Below are 19,688 nucleotides of genomic sequence, written 5' to 3'. Positions count from 1 at the left end.
GAGCGAGGATTAGAGCCCTGTGAACGCTGTCGTTTTGCTTTAGTCCTTTTTTTTTTTTTTTAAATTTATATATATATATTTTAAGCTAAGTTACAACGTACACCATCTCGTGTTTTCCGACCTTGTGTTTTCCGATTAATGGCTTGTATTGAGGCATTTCGTCGAATAGTTAGTGTGCATTAATTTTATTTGTTAGATAATCACAAACTCGTGTGGTAGACTAAGATACATTAATAAAAAAGCTCTAATGGCTTGTTTGGAAGTTTAGAGAGGGAGGAGAGTAGAGGGGAGTAGAGAGAAAGGAAGTAGTGGAGAGGAGAGTAGAGGAGAATGATTCACCTCCACCTTATTTGGATGTTTTTAAAATTAGTAAGGGGGAAGGGAGTAATTAGCCCTTCCCCTTGTGTAATTTTGTTAATATAATAAGGGTAAATTAGGTAATTTACTTTGTCAATAGTTTATATACTCTACTCCCCCTCCAAATCTCTCCAATTTGGGGGAATTAAAATTGGGGGGCTAGAGGGAGTCCAAACCCCTCCAAACTCCTCCAAACCCCTCCCCCTCATTCTTTAAAAAACTTCCAAATAAGATAATTGCATTACTCTCCCTCCCTCTACTCTACTTCCCCTCCTTTTTTAAACATCCAAACATACCATAAGTGATTACGAAATTGTAGCAATTTCATCATTCTAATAAGAAGGCAATAAAAATGCGAGATCCCAAATGTTTTGGAGAGTACAACATTAGTATTAACATATCCCAAATGCAGGTTAATCTTGTTTACGTAGGATTAACATATCATTAACCATTGCATGAACTAGTCCTGTCTGACCTGAGTTCTTGTTACAATTTGATGAAGAAGCCATTGCTTGAGTATTAGGATGTATTGGCATATCAGTTGAGTAGTGATAAATGTGGAGATTCCAAAATCATAGTGGTCCAAGTAACCATAAGATTTCTAGGAATTTTCAAACTCACTTTCTGAACTCCCCCCTAGTTGAGCTACTGTAGGTCTCTACAAAACAATAGTCAAAAGATAAAATGAATAAAATCTATGTGGGAACTGGTTTTCTAAACAACTATAATAATGGAAATATACTCTATGTCCCTCAAATAAATTGTGCAAGTTTGAATGAGAAGCGCATAGATTTTTATGTAATAGAGGTCCTTTCTTTTGTTCTTTTTGGTGTATTCTCCTTGAACACAAAATTGTTTTCTTTCCTTTTCTAGATGGTCAAAAGTAAGCAATATAGAGCATTGTGAAAGTGTGCAACTAAGCTGATAAAATAAGGCAAGGATCATAGGGTTCTACCCACAGTGGCAGAGGATTAGAATTGAAAATTGCAACTAACGTGTGTGGATTGTGATCAAACAGCCATAAGAAACCAAAAACCAAGAAACCTAAGCATATAAGTAAAATGTAATGCTTAGCACATTACAACACTTAGGGAAAATATCATTGGCTGCATATGTCACTTTTAGAGTATCTGGTGCGTATTGCTTGATTGGTAGAATTGTGCCATACAGTAAAATACCACTAAGTTGCTATAAAGTACAATAAGAAGAGTTATTATTAGTTACATCAAGATAAGGTTTTATCAGTAAGGAGAGCTAGTAAGTGTTTTATGTTTGTCTTTCCATTTAATTTTATAGCTATGTTGAGATGCTTGCTTAATTTTTAGCTTATGACTTTATGGTCTTCTATGAAGAAAATGATTTAAATGGCCAGCGACTTCCTGGCATCTTTAAATGGGAATTCTATCTTTTTATTTATTTTTTCACTGATATAAAAAATTTGTTGGGAATTCACACCTAATATTTCCCCTTATCTCTTGAATCTTGATTGCCCATTATTTCCTTATACTGTCCAATAGCAATAAAGATTATAACGGAGTGATCAAACATTGACGTTCAAAAGTTCCAATTAATCTTCAAAATAAAATTTCTAGGCAGTTGTACAATGGCCAGGGACTGATCCCTGCTTTTACATGGGAAAAAGCAACTACTTTTTCTCTTAAGAGGGAAAGTGTGCATATTAGTTTGTTTAACTAAACCTCTAAATGCCTATGGGTCACATTTGTTTCCTTTACATCATTCAGTAATGATTAAGAACAGTACTATTGGATCAATCAAACTATAGAATTGAAGACTTTCAATTAACCTGCTGATAATCTTTCTAGGCAGATGTAACTAATACTAAGATTTATTCATATAAGAATAATCTTTCAAAGTCTGTTATCGTTATTTAGATAACAAGAAAATATAAGTTTCTTTCATCTAATGGTGGATGATATACACCTACCTCAAATACTTGGGTCCAAGCCCAAGGCCCCCACCCCCCTACATTCAGTTTGGCTCAGGCATTTTGTCAAATGATGGGTTGGACTCTTGATGCCCTAAAAGTCCCAGCTAAATGTCATCCCTCCGTAAATCATGGCAACAGAAACCACCTGAAGTATTTACATGTGGTGGGGTGTGTACCGCATCAATCCACTAAGTAGAACTCTAGCATTTTAATAGATGAATTGTGGCTCTCATGAACCACACCTTAACCCTGACGGATTTTGCATTCAACTGTTAGAATTCGTTCTTTTCAGAGCCAAGTTGAATCCTCCTTTTTATATAATTTCTCAAAAATTGTTGGTATAGAGATGATCATAGGGTGTTGGACATGGCCAACTCCCAAAATCAAGGCTTGAGGGCTTGGTTAGATATGCATATCATTTTAAATTTATGTTGTCAAATATGTATGTTTTTATATGTAGTGTTTGTTTGAATGCAAGAGGACAGTAGGTAGTAAAATGAATTAGGCGAATAACAACCATGTATGGGTTGTGGAGTCAAAAATGCATAATACCGTCATTGCTCTGCTTATGTATTCTTCTGGTAAATATCCAAAACTGTTGTTGATGGTCATCATGTCCTCACATGTTTGTTATGCCATTCAACTCTAAGTATCCTACAAATAGTCGGTGCTGTGTTTTTTAAATATCGTATTATGTGAGAGGTTTAGTCTGTGCATTGCATGTCTTTTCCTGTCTGTATCCTGGGTAAACCTCTATCTAGGTTAAAGAGGGAGGAAGGCGTTGGAAAAAGGGGAAGGAGTTGTGTTTGAATTTAATGTCAATTATAATTATGTTCTGCCTCTGGATGAAGAAAAATCTCTCACATCAAATGATTGCAATCTTCTCATTTATCATATCTTCTGATGATTGTAGAAAGTATGTAATCCTCTACAATATCTTCTGATGATTATAGAAATTATGTAATCCTCTACAAGTTGCTATCTTTTGTGGATGTTAGAAATTAGAATCACTGTTAACTAAAGGCTAAAGGCTGTGCTGGATGCTTCTTGAATGGCAAAACCATAATCCTTTGAATAAGCAGAAAGTGCATGCTTCTATGTTGGAGATAACTTGGTCTATATTCTGCTTTGTTGTGTGGCTATGTGAATTCTGATTGGTGGTACTTTGGCGAGAATTGCATCTGCAACATATGTATATAGCATAGGGTAGACCTTTGTTTTCTCTTGTTATTGTGTGCATGCTATGTTTGTGGGTAAGTTAGAATTCACATTTGGTAATTCATGAGACTGGATGCTGTTTCTGCTCACGGCTTGCAAGAACTTTAATAATTAATTATATCTTCTAATGCTACAAATGTGCCCTTTTTGCAGCTGAGGAAAGCAGAAGAGAAGAAGCAGTAAATGTATCTTATCTGATATACATATAGCTTGGGATCATTATGGATGGTGGGTAGTCAGATTTTGCTTCTCAGAACATTTCATTTTTGGAAAGAAAATGCCATGTCAGACATGATGTTGAATCATTCTTTTGGTTTGTACTGCTAGCATGTTTGTTCTGCTTCACCATGGATGCATCAGGTGAATCACTGTGATTTAATTGAATCCTCGCTGTATGAGTTATGGATATTTGGAAGTCTTTTGCTCCTTTGATTCATCCTTTTATTATGGTCATAAAAGAAAGAGTTATGTGCATAATAAGGGCTTGGTATGGGCACATTAAAAGTTCTTACTTGAAAAATGCCTATACTAGATAACAAAGAAAAGCTAGTCTGCATTTCGCATGCACCAATTTGAATTTATATATTGACACAAGGTAGAGAAGGACCAATACTTTGCCTTTGGGATAGCTTGTAATATTAAGCTGGTTCTCCCAAGGTGATGAGCGTGGAGGGTGAGTGAGATTGTGTGGTTGTCTAGGCCCAATCAATGGTTTTTGTAATAAAATAGCTTTTTTAGTTGTTGTAACTTTTTTAGTTGTTGTAATTAAAAAAAAAAAAAAAACTATTTAAAGCCTTGTTATAGTAATGTGAGTCACTCAATTTTTCATTTAAAAAAAAATTGTTGGTTTTAGCAAAAAGAAAGAAAGAAAGAAAGAAAAATGCGAGCTCTAACATCTTTGCAAAAATATATAATTTCTTCCATATATGCTACTTTGGCATAGCCATCCCCCAAGTATCAACCAAGCAAGGAATTTGCATCTCTTTCCTGTTGAGTTGAGAGGAAGTTTTTATTTTAACTCCCTAATCCCAAATACGTTCGCATAATAAAAGTAAAATATTTCTTTACAAAAAGGGATAAAATTCTAGTACACCAGCACTATATAGAAAAGTAAAGTTGTTACTGTGTAGAAAAGTTTTTATTGTAGTGTTTATGAACGTGTTATATTGTTGTTGGTTTTCAAGTTTTAAATTAATTCTTATGAATATATTTTGAATAAGTTTTGTAGCTGGTGTGTTTTGAGAAATTATTCGACCATATCAATAATGTTTAGTAATCTTTCCACTCAATAATATTGTACTATGTGTGACAATTTGTTAAGTCAGATCCTAATCATTAACCCAATCATACATTTTCAAAAAAAATAAAAAATCCTTATAATTGGGATGGTGATTAGGATTTGACTCAAATAAATTGTTACACATGGTCACAATTTTATTGAGTGGAAAGACCACTAGGTATTGCTGATGTGGTCCTCCACGTAGAGTGAATAAATTGTCACTCATGACACAATAATATTAAGTGAGAGAACTACTAAATATTGCTAACGTGGTGATTGTCCTAGAAGGGTGAATAATTTCTCGGTGTCTCTCATGCCAAAAATATGTTTCTTTTTGTCCCTCAAATACAAGAAACTTTGCTTTAGAATTGATACAAGTTGAGGGCCATACTGAATAAGAGTCCAAATATCACTTTGCCTTAACGCAGATCTTTAAGCCTAGACTGAGACCTACATTTAACATGGCCAATTCGAGTCCTATTTAGATTATGCGACATGAACCACCATATGCAAATGAGCCCATCTTAATGGCATTTTTTTTCTCTCGTAATAAAAGGCTGAAGGTGAATTCATGAGTTCAAAAACCGTGTGAACTTGCCAATATTATCTACCCTCGTTTACAAAGAGTACTACGTGGTTTCTTGGTTGTTATTGTTAGCCGTTTCTACTCTGTACCACGGAGCTACCTTGGTCTTCCAACATGATAAATAATAGCTAATTAGCTATTTGTTTCCTAAAATTCTATTTAGCTGTACAAGGCCGATTGATATAAGCACAATACAGCATAGTTGCAGCGGTAGATATGTATCGAGAAGATTGCTATATGTAGAAAGAAAAGCTTCAAATGTTTGGTCACTTTTACTCTTCTCTAGTTTTCTTTACAGCAACTTCCCAGCCTAACAAGACTCTCAAATAGTCATTTGCATAATTTACACTTTCTAAATACTAATACACTTGAGCAGCTAAAGTATAATATGGCATTTGTACTATCTTAAATCTATACAGTCTTAACGATCTTCTCGCGATCATGTCCATCATAATATTTTCTGGCGATTCATCCCAGCTTCCAAATGTTTTCAAGTCAACCTGCAAGAGGAGCGAATGAACATAAGATTTATGTCATCTATAAGTAACATTCAAATGCAAAATTCAAAAGCATACGAGATTCCTTAATCTGATCTAGGCAGGTTACCTTTCGTCTTTGCTCTGTGAAAAGCTCCTCTCTCTTCTTGTATGAACTCTGCATTTCCTTAGCTGCTTTCCCACATAATGATTTCAAGTCAACCTGCAAGAGGAGCGAATGAACATAAGATTTATGTCATCTATAAGTAACATTCAAATGCAAAATTCAAAAGCATACAAGATTCCTTAATTTGATCTAGGCAGGTTACCTTTCGTCTTTGCTCTGTGAAAAGCTCCTCTCTCTTCTTGTATGAACTCTGCATTTCCTTAGCTGCTTTCCCACCTAATCCCCCAAACTTCAATTTCTGAAATCAAAGCTTCAACAGGTAGGAACCCCTTAAATACATTAATTCACATTTGTAAATACATTGTGAAGCTTTGACTGGGGTATAAGATGGCCTTGCCAATGCATAGATTGCATAGTATTGGAGGCCACATTTCTTAGTGAATTCCAATGTAACCTTTATAATATGCATGATGGATACTTTTAGTTTTATCTTATAAGTCAAGAAAGAAAATATCAGATCAGAGATCAAAACTAATTACATTAAGTTGTCTATTTTCTTGAAACATCAATACAAGTTGAAATGGAGGGGAAAACAGTATTTAAGTCAAACATTTAGACATGGCAGTACAGGTCATAATTTTCTAACCCGACCTGAAAAAAATACCTGACCCGAACCCCTTTTTTGACCCGAAGCAAAAACGGGTTGACTTGTGATCTGACCCGATTTTTTGCGGGTCAACCCAACCTGACTCAACCCGTTTAAAAAATTCGCTAAAAAAAATTTAAATTACGTCCTGATACTAGGTGCATAAAGCACAAAGTACCAAAACTAATAATTTATATATTATAAATATAAAGTTATAAACAATTAAAACTGTTGTCAAGACATGACATGAGAGAATGACTATTTGAATTTTATCACAACCAATAAGAGCTAAGCTTTAGTGTTTGACATGAGACAATACAACACGTTACACAAGGTTATCAAGACAACCATTAAAACTCGATTAACCCGACCCGACCCGACCCTATATATATATATATATATAATTTTATTTTATTATATTAAAATGTGAGAAATAACAGACAAAACTTAACAATTTTAGATCCAAAGCTTTTTCTGTAATAACTTAAAAACCAGCATTCGAATCCATTGAAATATTGGTCTCAAAACTTTCAAACCTTACAATTGTACCTGATCTGGGAAGAGGGAACCAGGTTGGTAAGTTTTGTCAATGGCATGATGGCGAATAGTAACTCTAGCTAGCAAAATCTTCATTGACAAAGACTCTCTCATTTCCCATAGTTCCTCCAAATGCAATTCTGACAGGCTTATGATGTCGTTCATATACTTTACCAGTAGGATGCAAGTGGCTATACACAAAGTTCTTTTCTTTCCCTGTCAATGATTACATATGTCACTGGACTAGCTTAATTTATCTGGCAAAATACTAGAAAGGAAATGGACCTATGTTATATACCAGCAGACGGAAACACATGGAAGACAGGACTTATAGCATATCGACTTCCTGTCTTCCTGAGCTTCCATAGAACAGATCCTTATTTTCAAAACCATTCTCTGTGAGTGCACCAATGATCCATTTTTTAACATTGGTGCTACCCCCATAGCATCTTCTTTATTTGCAGACACCAACATTAGCAATGGACCTTTGTATCCTCCGATATTAGACCAGAATCTATTTAAGCCTCTCCCGTGAAGCATTGACCTATAAATAGAGGTGTGCATGGGTCGGGTTGGGTCGAGTTGAGGGGATTTTTTTACCCAATCCATCGTGGTGGGTCAAAAAAAATTCAACCCAACCCAACCCAACCCATCACATAAGTCCAACTCAACCCACATGGGTCGGGTTGAACCCATGGGTTTGCAAATTTTTATTATTATTATTATTAAATTTATTAAATATATTATTATTAGTATATATTATATATTTTTTAAAATATATAATATTATTATTAGTATATATTTTATATTTATATATATATATAATATGATAGAACCTTAGCCAAGGAAACCAATAAACCTGAAACTAAGCTTCATGAACCCAAAACTGATTTGGAACGAATCCACAAGAGATTTACCAAATCTAAGAAGGAAGTTACTATCAACGACCTGCAGAAAGAAATCAAGGAAGCTAAAACTGAGATCATAACCCTTAAGAAAGAATTAACCATCCTCAGAGATGATTACAATCAAGACCCTGTCCCACCTAATGACAAGTTCTTAGTGACCATCAGTCGGATCAACTTCCAGAAATGGCACTCCAAAGTCAGGATTGTCATCAGCAAAGATTTTGAATTTGAGACCATCGCCCTAATGGATTCAGGTGCTGATCTCAACTGCATTCAGGAAGGAATCATTCCCTCTAAATACTTCAGGAAAACCAGAGAAAGGTTAACTTCTGCAAGTGGAGGTAAAATGCAAATAAAATTCAAAATACCAAAAGCCCATGTGTGTCAGGACAACACATGCTTCAAAACCACATTTGTCCTAGTTAAGAACATGACAGATAGAGTGATATTAGGAAATCCCTTTATGTGTCTGTTGTATCCTTTCACCACAGATAGTGAAGGTATCACTACCCATCCTTTGGCCAAACAGTCAAGTTTAAGTTTCTTAGAAACCCTGAACCTAGAGACATTAATACTCTCCAGGAAGTTGCTATATCTAAGACCCTTAACCTTATACAAGCCAAAACTCGCTACCTCAACCACCTCCAGGATGATCTAAAATACAAGAAAATTGAGGAACAATTAGCTTGTAAATCCATCCAAGAGGAGATCAGAGAGTTTGAAGAAAAACTTAGACAGGAAGTCTGCTCTGATCTACCAACAGCCTTTTGGCACAGGAAAAGACACGAGGTTGCTCTCCTTATGTCAAAGATTTCCATGAAAAGGATATCCCAACCAAAGCTCGACCTATCCAAATGAATCAAGAACTCATGAATACCTGTAAAGCTGAAATTGAGGATCTCCTTAAGAAAGGAATCATCAGGAATTCTAGGACCCCCTGGTCTTGTTCAGCCTTTTATGTCCAGAAAAACGCTGAAATTGAGAGAGGTGTCCCTAGGCTAGTCATCAACTACATGCCCCTTAACAAAGTCTTAGAGTGGATAAGATACCCAATCCCAAACAAAGAGACTTAGTTAACAGGCTTAGTAAAGCTGTGATTTTCAGCAAGTTTGACATGAAGAGTGGTTTTTGGCAAATACAAATCACTGAGTCTGATAGGTATAAGACAGCCTTCCACACCCTTTGGCCATTATGAATGGAATGTTATGCCTTTGGTCTCAAGAATGCACCTTCTGAATTCCAGAACATTATGAATGAAATATTCAATCCATTTTCCAGTCACACCATTGTCTACATCGATGATGTACTCATCTTCTCTGAATCCCTGGACCAACATAAAAAGCACCTAAGGGTGTTCTATTTCCTTGTCATTGTCTGAGGAGGTGCTAGAACTGCTAGAGGCTGTGTGGACGTCTAAGACAACTAATCTGTTGGTTTGAAGACGGGGATCAACACTGGTTGAAGTACTGACTGGAGGAGGAGTGACTGGTTCCTGCTTCACAAGTTCTTCAAGCTTTTGGTTGACAATTTCTAGGGCAGATTTGTCCTTAGACCTAAGGCTGGGTTGCTTAGTTGTAGGAAGCTTGACTAGAGGCTTTTCTAAGGTTTTGATAGGTTTGCTAAGGTTTCCTGGCTGGGGAACGACCTTGCTATCTACCTTGTCTTCTATCCTATCAAGCTGTTTTCCTATAACTCCTAAACACTGGTTGGTGTAGTTGTTTTGCTCTATGACCTTCTTAACTACCGTTTCTTCAGGAGTGGTAGGGGTTTTGAAGGGAGAGGCAACTAGATCTGTCCCACGGCGTTTGAAGATTATGGCTTCCTGCGGTGGGTGGTGAGATCTAACAACTTCTGGAGGTTTGGGTTTACCACTAGCATCCTTGCTAGGGGTTTTGTCCAATTAGTTTTGGTGAGCACACAAGACTTCTTGTGCCACTTGAAATGGTTCTCAAAGTATTCGAAGAAAGGGACATTGCTAGATATCTCTTTCATGAATGTTTGCCAACAGCTGAGAACTTCTTTCTTTTGATCAAGGGTATGGTTGGCTCTATAGGCTTCTCTTTGAGTCTGTTTTTCTCTGACTCAAACTCATCACCTAAGGCATCCATATCAGGGGTGAACTCTTTCCTGATAGTCATAAGCTGATAATCAATTCCAGATTCTTGCTGGAAAGGATCTTGGGGTTCCTGTTGGTAGGGATTTACCATATCACTACCTGTTGGTGATGGGTCTTTCTTCTTTTCTTCCTCATTAACAACTGATTCTTGTCTGGCAGTATAACAGGGTGTGCTAACCTGGGATTTGGTTTGGACACCTTGGAGCTCTAGATCTAAGTCTCTTCTAGACTTAGGAAAGGGTGCTAGAGGTCTGGATGTACTGGCTTGGGATGCAGGTTTACCCCCTTATGGTATCAGAGCCATTTTGGCCGATCGTTGAGTTTGTAAGTTACAGTTTTATATTAAATCAAGTTGGCAGGTTCTACCGCCATAGTTATCCATTATTTTGTGCATTTATATTCATTATTTTGAATTTATATGTTCCCAACTGTTTTACATCTATATTCTGTTAAGTTCTCCATTTACTATTCATCATCTCTCCCAGTTATTCTCCAATTCCGTTGTTACTATTTCCTTTTGTTGGAAGGCTGAGCCTCCTATCTATCTACTTTTACTCATTGATTATTTGTTCATGTTGATCAATTGTTTCCCAATTACCTGCTTCTTCTTGTTTCTGTTTTTATCCAGCCAGTTTGTTGCAGATGTGTACTGTTGAGACTTGTAAGACCGTGATCTGTGCCGTTGTCAACCCAGTAAGTCCAGTAAGTCCCCAGCTGAGTGTGTGTCCCGCAGTAAGTCCCGACGGATAGGGCCATAGGGAGTTATCTCAGAAAGGATTGTGGCAATAGGAGGTTGAGTTGCACAAGGTTAGGCGATTGTCTTTTGTATACCCTGTCTCAGATCTAAGGATAGATCCAAAAGTTCGAGGTTAAAGGTAATTAGGTTTTGATTGTTAAACTAGGCTTTTAATCATGAATATGAGGAGATTGTTTAGAAGTAACTCTTCTACCAGCCTCAGGTCATCTAGTACAACCCCTTCGGAGATTCCCCAGTCTGATGGTGTAATCAATTCAGAGAACTATGAAGTTTCAGATCTAGATCTAAAACTAGGAGATTGGAACATTCCCAAGGTTCCACCAACAAGATCTACAAATCTTCTTGGACCCTTAAGAATGCCTTTAAAACCAGCTATTATGTCCGAACCATAGAAAAGGTTTACAGCATCAACAAGGAGTACGAAACGTGCTACTTGTTACCTGAAGCAACCTTGGTTAAACACAAGAAGGATGATTTTCATTTCATCCACATAGGATTAGTCCAGGTAGGAGTCAAACCCTTAATCCAGAAAGGATTAAATGCCTCCATCCTCATGGCCCTTAGAGACACTCGTCATATAAGATTCAATGACAGCCTCTTAGGAACCATAGAAACCAGTCTTACCAATGGTCCTGTCCATTTTGACTGCTTTCCAAACTTTTCAGTGGCTCTTGACGACCCACATGTTATGAAAACCCTCACCCTCAATATCAAGACCTTCGGTACCCTTATGTTACCCGGAGTCAGACAGCTAGCCTTGATATATAGAGTGTATTACAAGTGCATGAAGACGAACTTCAATGTTCAAGCACTTGACAAAAGCCCTAAAGGAGAAACCACCCTGATCCAGACCACAGACACCCAAGCTAACATTCAGGTTCCCAAAACCCTGAAATGGTCTCAGGTTACTTTCCCAGATGATTGGATGATCGAAAATGAGAATTTCCATCATCAGATCCAGAACACTGCTAGGAATCCTGATCTAGACTATGTCCAGCAACTAGCCGATGGCTCGGNGAGGCAACTAGATCTGTCCACGGCGTTTGAAGATTATGGCTTCCTGCGGTGGGTGGTGAGATCTAACAACTTCTGGAGGTTTGGGTTTACCACTAGCATCCTTGCTAGGGGTTTTGTCCAATTAGTTTTGGTGAGCACACAAGACTTCTTGTGCCACTTGAAATGGTTCTCAAAGTATTCGAAGAAAGGGACATTGCTAGATATCTCTTTCATGAATGTTTGCCAACAGCTGAGAACTTCTTTCTTTTGATCAAGGGTATGGTTGGCTCTATAGGCTTCTCTTTGAGTCTGTTTTTCTCTGACTCAAACTCATCACCTAAGGCATCCATATCAGGGGTGAACTCTTTCCTGATAGTCATAAGCTGATAATCAATTCCAGATTCTTGCTGGAAAGGATCTTGGGGTTCCTGTTGGTAGGGATTTACCATATCACTACCTGTTGGTGATGGGTCTTTCTTCTTTTCTTCCTCATTAACAACTGATTCTTGTCTGGCAGTATAACAGGGTGTGCTAACCTGGGATTTGGTTTGGACACCTTGGAGCTCTAGATCTAAGTCTCTTCTAGACTTAGGAAAGGGTGCTAGAGGTCTGGATGTACTGGCTTGGGATGCAGGTTTACCCCCTTATGGTATCAGAGCCATTTTGGCCGATCGTTGAGTTTGTAAGTTACAGTTTTATATTAAATCAAGTTGGCAGGTTCTACCGCCATAGTTATCCATTATTTTGTGCATTTATATTCATTATTTTGAATTTATATGTTCCCAACTGTTTTACATCTATATTCTGTTAAGTTCTCCATTTACTATTCATCATCTCTCCCAGTTATTCTCCAATTCCGTTGTTACTATTTCCTTTTGTTGGAAGGCTGAGCCTCCTATCTATCTACTTTTACTCATTGATTATTTGTTCATGTTGATCAATTGTTTCCCAATTACCTGCTTCTTCTTGTTTCTGTTTTTATCCAGCCAGTTTGTTGCAGATGTGTACTGTTGAGACTTGTAAGACCGTGATCTGTGCCGTTGTCAACCCAGTAAGTCCAGTAAGTCCCCAGCTGAGTGTGTGTCCCGCAGTAAGTCCCGACGGATAGGGCCATAGGGAGTTATCTCAGAAAGGATTGTGGCAATAGGAGGTTGAGTTGCACAAGGTTAGGCGATTGTCTTTTGTATACCCTGTCTCAGATCTAAGGATAGATCCAAAAGTTCGAGGTTAAAGGTAATTAGGTTTTGATTGTTAAACTAGGCTTTTAATCATGAATATGAGGAGATTGTTTAGAAGTAACTCTTCTACCAGCCTCAGGTCATCTAGTACAACCCCTTCGGAGATTCCCCAGTCTGATGGTGTAATCAATTCAGAGAACTATGAAGTTTCAGATCTAGATCTAAAACTAGGAGATTGGAACATTCCAAGGTTCCCACCAACAAGATCTACAAATCTTCTTGGACCCTTAAGAATGCCTTTAAAACCAGCTATTATGTCCGAACCATAGAAAAGGTTTACAGCATCAACAAGGAGTACGAAACGTGCTACTTGTTACCTGAAGCAACCTTGGTTAAACACAAGAAGGATGATTTTCATTTCATCCACATAGGATTAGTCCAGGTAGGAGTCAAACCCTTAATCCAGAAAGGATTAAATGCCTCCATCCTCATGGCCCTTAGAGACACTCGTCATATAAGATTCAATGACAGCCTCTTAGGAACCATAGAAACCAGTCTTACCAATGGTCCTGTCCATTTTGACTGCTTTCCAAACTTTTCAGTGGCTCTTGACGACCCACATGTTATGAAAACCCTCACCCTCAATATCAAGACCTTCGGTACCCTTATGTTACCCGGAGTCAGACAGCTAGCCTTGATATATAGAGTGTATTACAAGTGCATGAAGACGAACTTCAATGTTCAAGCACTTGACAAAAGCCCTAAAGGAGAAACCACCCTGATCCAGACCACAGACACCCAAGCTAACATTCAGGTTCCCAAAACCCTGAAATGGTCTCAGGTTACTTTCCCAGATGATTGGATGATCGAAAATGAGAATTTCCATCATCAGATCCAGAACACTGCTAGGAATCCTGATCTAGACTATGTCCAGCAACTAGCCGATGGCTCGGTTAGAATCAGCTTTGACCATTCTGGGTTAAGACCACCAGTAGGTTCACCATCCTACACTCCATCTTGTTATGAGGTATATATATATATAATATATTATATATAAGCACTTATAGTATATATATTATTGTTAGTATATATTAAATTTACAGCTGATTTTTTTTAAAATTATTAAATATATAATATATTTTAAATATATATTAAATATGGGTGGGTCGGGTCGGGTTTGGCGGGTTTGTAATTTTATGACCACACCCAACCCGACCCGTTATAAAAAAATTTTTGTGACCCAACCCAACCCACAAAGCCTTAAAAACCGACCCAATCCGGTAGGTCGGGTTTGGCAGGTCGATGGGTTTTCTGCACACCCCTACCTACAAAGTCATAAAAAATAACGGCTAATAAAGCAATTCTACTAGGGGTGTTCACCAAACCACATAAACCGTTCAAACCATAAAAATCGCACCAAAACTGCCCGTAAAATAACATAACCGCACCGCACTGCAAGAAATAGTGCACTGCACCATACCACACTGCATAGTGCAATACGGTTTGCGGTTTTATAATAAGAAAACCGCACAAACCGCACCCTCTCTATATATTAATATATTAATTTATTTTTAATATTAAATATATTATTAATAGTGTAATAACCCTAGTTTTCAAAAAAAAAAAAAAGTTTAATAACACTAGCAAGTGTTGATTAGAAAAGCCAACCCAAAATAAAGAAAAATTAGCTCAATAATTTAAAACTTTGCCCAAAAAAATGGAAAAATTAGTTTTGGGCTGAGTAGGAAAAGTCCAAAATTTGAAAAATATACCGACTTTAAACCGTATCTTATACATAATATCGCACATGTGACTGCAAAAATGAGGTACGGTGCGGTTATGATTTTGGGTAAACTCTAAACCGCACCACACCGCATATGTGACCGCAAAAACAAGGTGCGTTGCAATTATAGTTTTAGTTAAACCACACTGCAAAGTGCGGTGCTAAAAATGGCCCAAAACCGCACCGCGAACACCCCTTTCTACATATCCTAGTCAACTTAACAATTTAATCATCACCCATTTGAAATGAAGTTCTGAAAAGAAAACAATAAGATTACTTTCAAACCACATGATGCTTGCATTCCAAACATATAGGTTTCTAAAATAGAATAGATAATTTTCTGTGAAAGTTGTAGCCACAAAATGAAGAATGCATGAATATGATATTGAAATATGTATTATGAACAATAAACGTTGTAGTCCATGCAAAATGCTTCTCTGTTATGTGTGCTAAAATATACTTGTACTTTGAAAAGGTAAGAAAAAGTGAGGTTTTAAAAAATTGTACATAAAAGTTAATAACTGCTAAACAAGAAATTCTATATGTGCATTTGTGTCTAAAAAAGTATTGTGGGAGAAAAAGCCTAACCTTACGTAGTGGGCCTAGAGCCCAATGTGAAGGTTACCGTATGTCCGAAGATGCCAAAATTGTTGAGGAGTACTTCGCATGAAAGAAAGATACTTGGGAGTGAAGAAGATTCGTCCGAAGAGAGCACCAACGTTCCGAAGAGATCATTCTCCTCGGATGTGAAGATTTTTGGTCATATAAATATCTGGGGGGTTTGAATGAGCTTACTAATGACTTCAGCAGTCTGGATAAGCTTTGGACACGCCTGGAGATAAGAAGAATGGAGAAATATCTAAAAGAAAAAACTGCCACCATCGTATTAAATGCACTGCAGCAACTTTTTTGACCGCATTTATGTGGAGAAGACCCCTGAACAGTATAACCTCAGCTACCGCTACTCACAGAAAGCTAAAGAAGATACATGACATGGCATACACTCAAGTAGGTACCCAAATGAAGAACAAGTGAAAGATGGGGATGATGGAGAAGGATACTGTATAAAGAAGAAGGGCTCTTGGTAAATGGAGGAGGGAGAGTCAATAAAGAAAAAGAAAGAGAAGCTTTACTGTAGCTCTAAGAACTATAATCACTACTTAATTTATCATAAACCTCTTTGGACTTCAATTCATTTCGTTTTTACGTGTATCTTATTGCTGGTCTATATTTGGAGGTTGTAACCAATCGTTGTTAATTCTATAATCAACCTAGCTCTATCATCCATGCTCTACAAATTCATTGTTTTGGGCTTGGGCCACAAATCCTAACCCTAAAAGTATGAAGTAAGAGGATTGTATTTAAGATATAAGTAAATTAATGAACTAAATGAAAAAATATATATATTAAAGAGATTTAAAGGAAGTAATTTGCAATTTAATATAATTTTAAAATTGAAAATACTGTTTATTTATTTATTTTTTTTGTAAAGACTTGGATAATGTCGTAAATGATTGTTTAATAAGTCATTTAGTTTTAGACAACATTTTAAAATTGTTTCACAAAATTAAATGAATAATTTTATAAAATTACTACAATTATTTAATTCTCAATAAGACAAGAGCTCATAACAGTAGTAAATGACATTTTCCTTTGCATAAAGTTCTTTGGAGGTTTATGCAGGAAAAAGAGTTCAAGTTGCAGGATTTGCAACATATTGTAATTATCTTTGTAGGGGGTGGGGGGCTTGAACTGAAGCTGCCACATGGACCTTGAACTGAAGAGATATTCTCGAGGTAAAGACTCGATCCAGATGCAAATATAGAATGGCCCAAGTCTTAGAGAAAACGGGGCCATATGGATTAGCTACCAAGGTAATCCGAGAAACAAGCTTATCTCGAGGTGTACTAACCTAGCTGAGGAGCGCAAACCATTCACTAAGGACTCCATCCCATTTCCCATCCCTAAGGAACGCAAGGAAGACGACATAAAATCCAATGTAATAGTCGCCTCCACATTAATGAGTTATTCATACCTAATGTTAGTCTCATTAAATGCTAAATGATTAGCCTAAACAGTTAATACACTCCCAAAAGTCTACTTTCATGATTAAGAAATGACAAGAAATGTATCTGATGGGACAAGTATCCTCTAAATCCAACAAAGAACAACAAAGGTGGAAAAGGTAGGGGTGAGGGATGATAAAAGGAGGAGAATGCCCATAGGGAAGAGGATCCAGAAAAAATTGAGGAGGAAGAACAAGAGAAAAAGAATAGTGAGAGAAAAAAACTTGTTTTTTTCCTTAGAATCTTCGTTTGTACCATAGAAACCGATTTTCTATCAATCAAAGTTTTTATATATTCCTTATTTTCCTTCAATTATCTGTCTGATCTTCCTATTATGGAATTATATCCCTTTCTGATAACAAATTAGTTGTGCACATCAAGAAAGCAAGCCACGTTCTTGTTGATTTGTGTTTTTGACCCCCACAATCTTAAAAAGAAGTTCTCAATATAACAAAGTAGTGAATATAATTAAATTAAATTTAAACTTTTATGTGATTTTTAATTAGTCATTATCACATTAATAGTGAGTTTTTACCATTGTTGATGATGAAATAAGGTGGAAGGAACTGCTAAGTTTTTTTATGTTATTTATTATTTATTTAGGATAATTTGAGAAAGAGAGAAAGTCCCAAACTCATTTCTAATGTGTTTGGGTTAGTTTGTCTTTATCTTGACGAATTTTGCTTAAAAAATAAATTGAGTAAATATAAAAAACTATACATAAAAAATAATTCAACTGACCTTTTAGTCCTGATCATAAGTCATTAGAATTTGTCAGTAACCAAACTCAAAATATTACACTTCATTTACAAGTGGTTTAGGTTACATTTGATGATTTGACCTTCTTCTTAATAAAATTTAAATAAAAAAAAAGTTACAGTTTATCTGTCAATATTATACTATCCATATGAGATTTAACCATAGTTCACTTTCAAGTGACATAGTCAAGTTGAAGTTGGGCTTTTTCTATGTTCGGCCGACTGATTTTCAAGTAAACCCATTTTCAACGTAATATTAGGCTTGTTAAATTGGTATTGGACGTATTTTTAAAATAAAGAATAACAGACCATTTTGATTAATTTTTGGGCCTTCCTCTTGTTTCACATATGGATCCTGCCTGTATTGAGAGCCTTTTTGTCCTCTTGAAATTTCTGGGCTCACGGCAAAATTTTTAATTTGCTTTTCACCTCAAACACTACCTACACTCTATAGAAATTACAAATATCCAGATTAAGTTACAAGATTACAAATGGAAATCCTGTAGTGTTGCCAACCTAAGTTTAAGTTCATAGTCTTTTATTTAGCAAAAAAAAGAAGAAGAAGTTCCTAGTCCTTTTTTACTTTATTTAAATGGAACTTTCATTAATCAGCAAAATTAATATCATACATTAAATAATGAGAAACATCCCAAGGAAAGTTGGTAGGGAGTAAAAAAACTGTAAAAGACCTTGAAAATTAGAAACATCAAACAAGAGCCCATTTACGACAATGAAGGGCTGTTGTATTATAACATTTATTAAGAACTTAAACAAATGAGTAAGCCTACTACCACAACAATTTTCACAACTTTAGTAGGACAATGTGAGTCCACAATTTCATCACTTACAAGTCGTCACGTGAACAGGATGTGACATAGTTGTATAAGTAATTGTGGTACTGGACTAACCCTAAACAAAATAGCTTTATCTCTTTTAGGTCTTCAAGATAGACTAGATATCACACACAAAATCATGCTTACTGTTTTCCCAACCTGGCTCCAATTTATGATCCTCTAAAGCATGTATCACGGCCTGAAGAGAGCATCAGGCTTAATTATATAACGCTGTTGAGATTCTCGGCCTAAGTTTTAAGTTCCTAATTCTTAGCCATCCAAAAATTATCAATATACAAACACAACTCACCCAAAAATATTGAGCCGAAATGGCACTTAAATCTAAAGCTCAGTTCAAATTAAGCAAAGTTCAACCCAAGTCCACATCAAACAACACAAATTTAAACCCAATCCATCTGGGGTCCTTCACCAACCAACACATTAGACTCTTGAAAACCAGCCCACTAAGACCTGAACCCAAGTCTGCAAGTCTAACCCACTTGAAATTAAACACATTCCAATTCTTCCTCTCATCCATACGACCTGGGCAGAGAGAGACACTCTCCTTCATTTTTTCATCTTGCTTACTATCACCGCCCAAAAAGCTTTCAGGAAAAGAAACTAAATACTTCATACACCCAAAAATCTCCTCATTAAACATTATGTTTGTGTTTAATTGCTCCAATGTTTTTTAAGGATTACTATAGCTATTCTTTATGGGTCATTCTATGATACCCCCATTTATTTTGGGGGTACAGTATCCATTTAAATTTGAATCATACATTCTAATGCTTTTAATCTTGATTATTTAAATAATTTAAATAGGTTACCATTTACTAGTAGAATAGGTTAGGGTATAAGTGTAAAAAAAAAAAAAAAAAAAAAATTCTTTCACACTCAACTTTGCTCCTCTATTTTTTATCAAAAAAAATAAAAAAAAAAAAAAAAAAAAAATTCTTTCACACTCAACTTTGCTCCTCTATTTTTTATCAAAAAAAAAAAAAAACTCCGCTCCTCTTCTCCGATCTTCACCACATCTACCCCAACTCCCAGGTAACCATTTTTCATCCTCTTTCCTAAATTTTATCCACCGATCTTCACCACATTTGCCCCGAACTC

General features: G+C 36.4%; 1 long non-coding RNA gene and 1 pseudogene across 4 annotated transcripts; one reads left to right on the top strand and one right to left on the bottom strand.

The window, feature by feature from the left end:
• Positions 1 to 2,261: 2,261 nt before the first annotated feature.
• On the top strand, positions 2,262 to 3,931 carry LOC136069038 (uncharacterized). 4 transcript variants are annotated; one of them, XR_010630317.1, is made up of 2 exons: positions 2,262 to 2,473; positions 3,677 to 3,931. It is a non-coding gene; the product is annotated as an uncharacterized LOC136069038 (long non-coding RNA). The 4 variants fall into 4 exon arrangements; XR_010630315.1 differs by lacking the exon at positions 2,262 to 2,473 and adding an exon at positions 2,483 to 2,706; XR_010630314.1 differs by lacking the exon at positions 2,262 to 2,473 and adding an exon at positions 2,720 to 2,886.
• Positions 3,932 to 5,676: 1,745 nt separating this feature from the next.
• Positions 5,677 to 7,738, bottom strand: LOC136069027 (uncharacterized; annotated as a pseudogene).
• Positions 7,739 to 19,688: the final 11,950 nt, after the last annotated feature.

The sequence above is a fragment of the Quercus suber genome, unplaced genomic scaffold, assembly GCF_002906115.3.
Source record: "Quercus suber isolate HL8 unplaced genomic scaffold, Cork oak 2.0 scaffold_148, whole genome shotgun sequence".
Taxonomy (NCBI): Eukaryota; Viridiplantae; Streptophyta; class Magnoliopsida; order Fagales; family Fagaceae; genus Quercus; species Quercus suber.
This window is presented reverse-complemented; position numbering and strand designations above follow the sequence as displayed.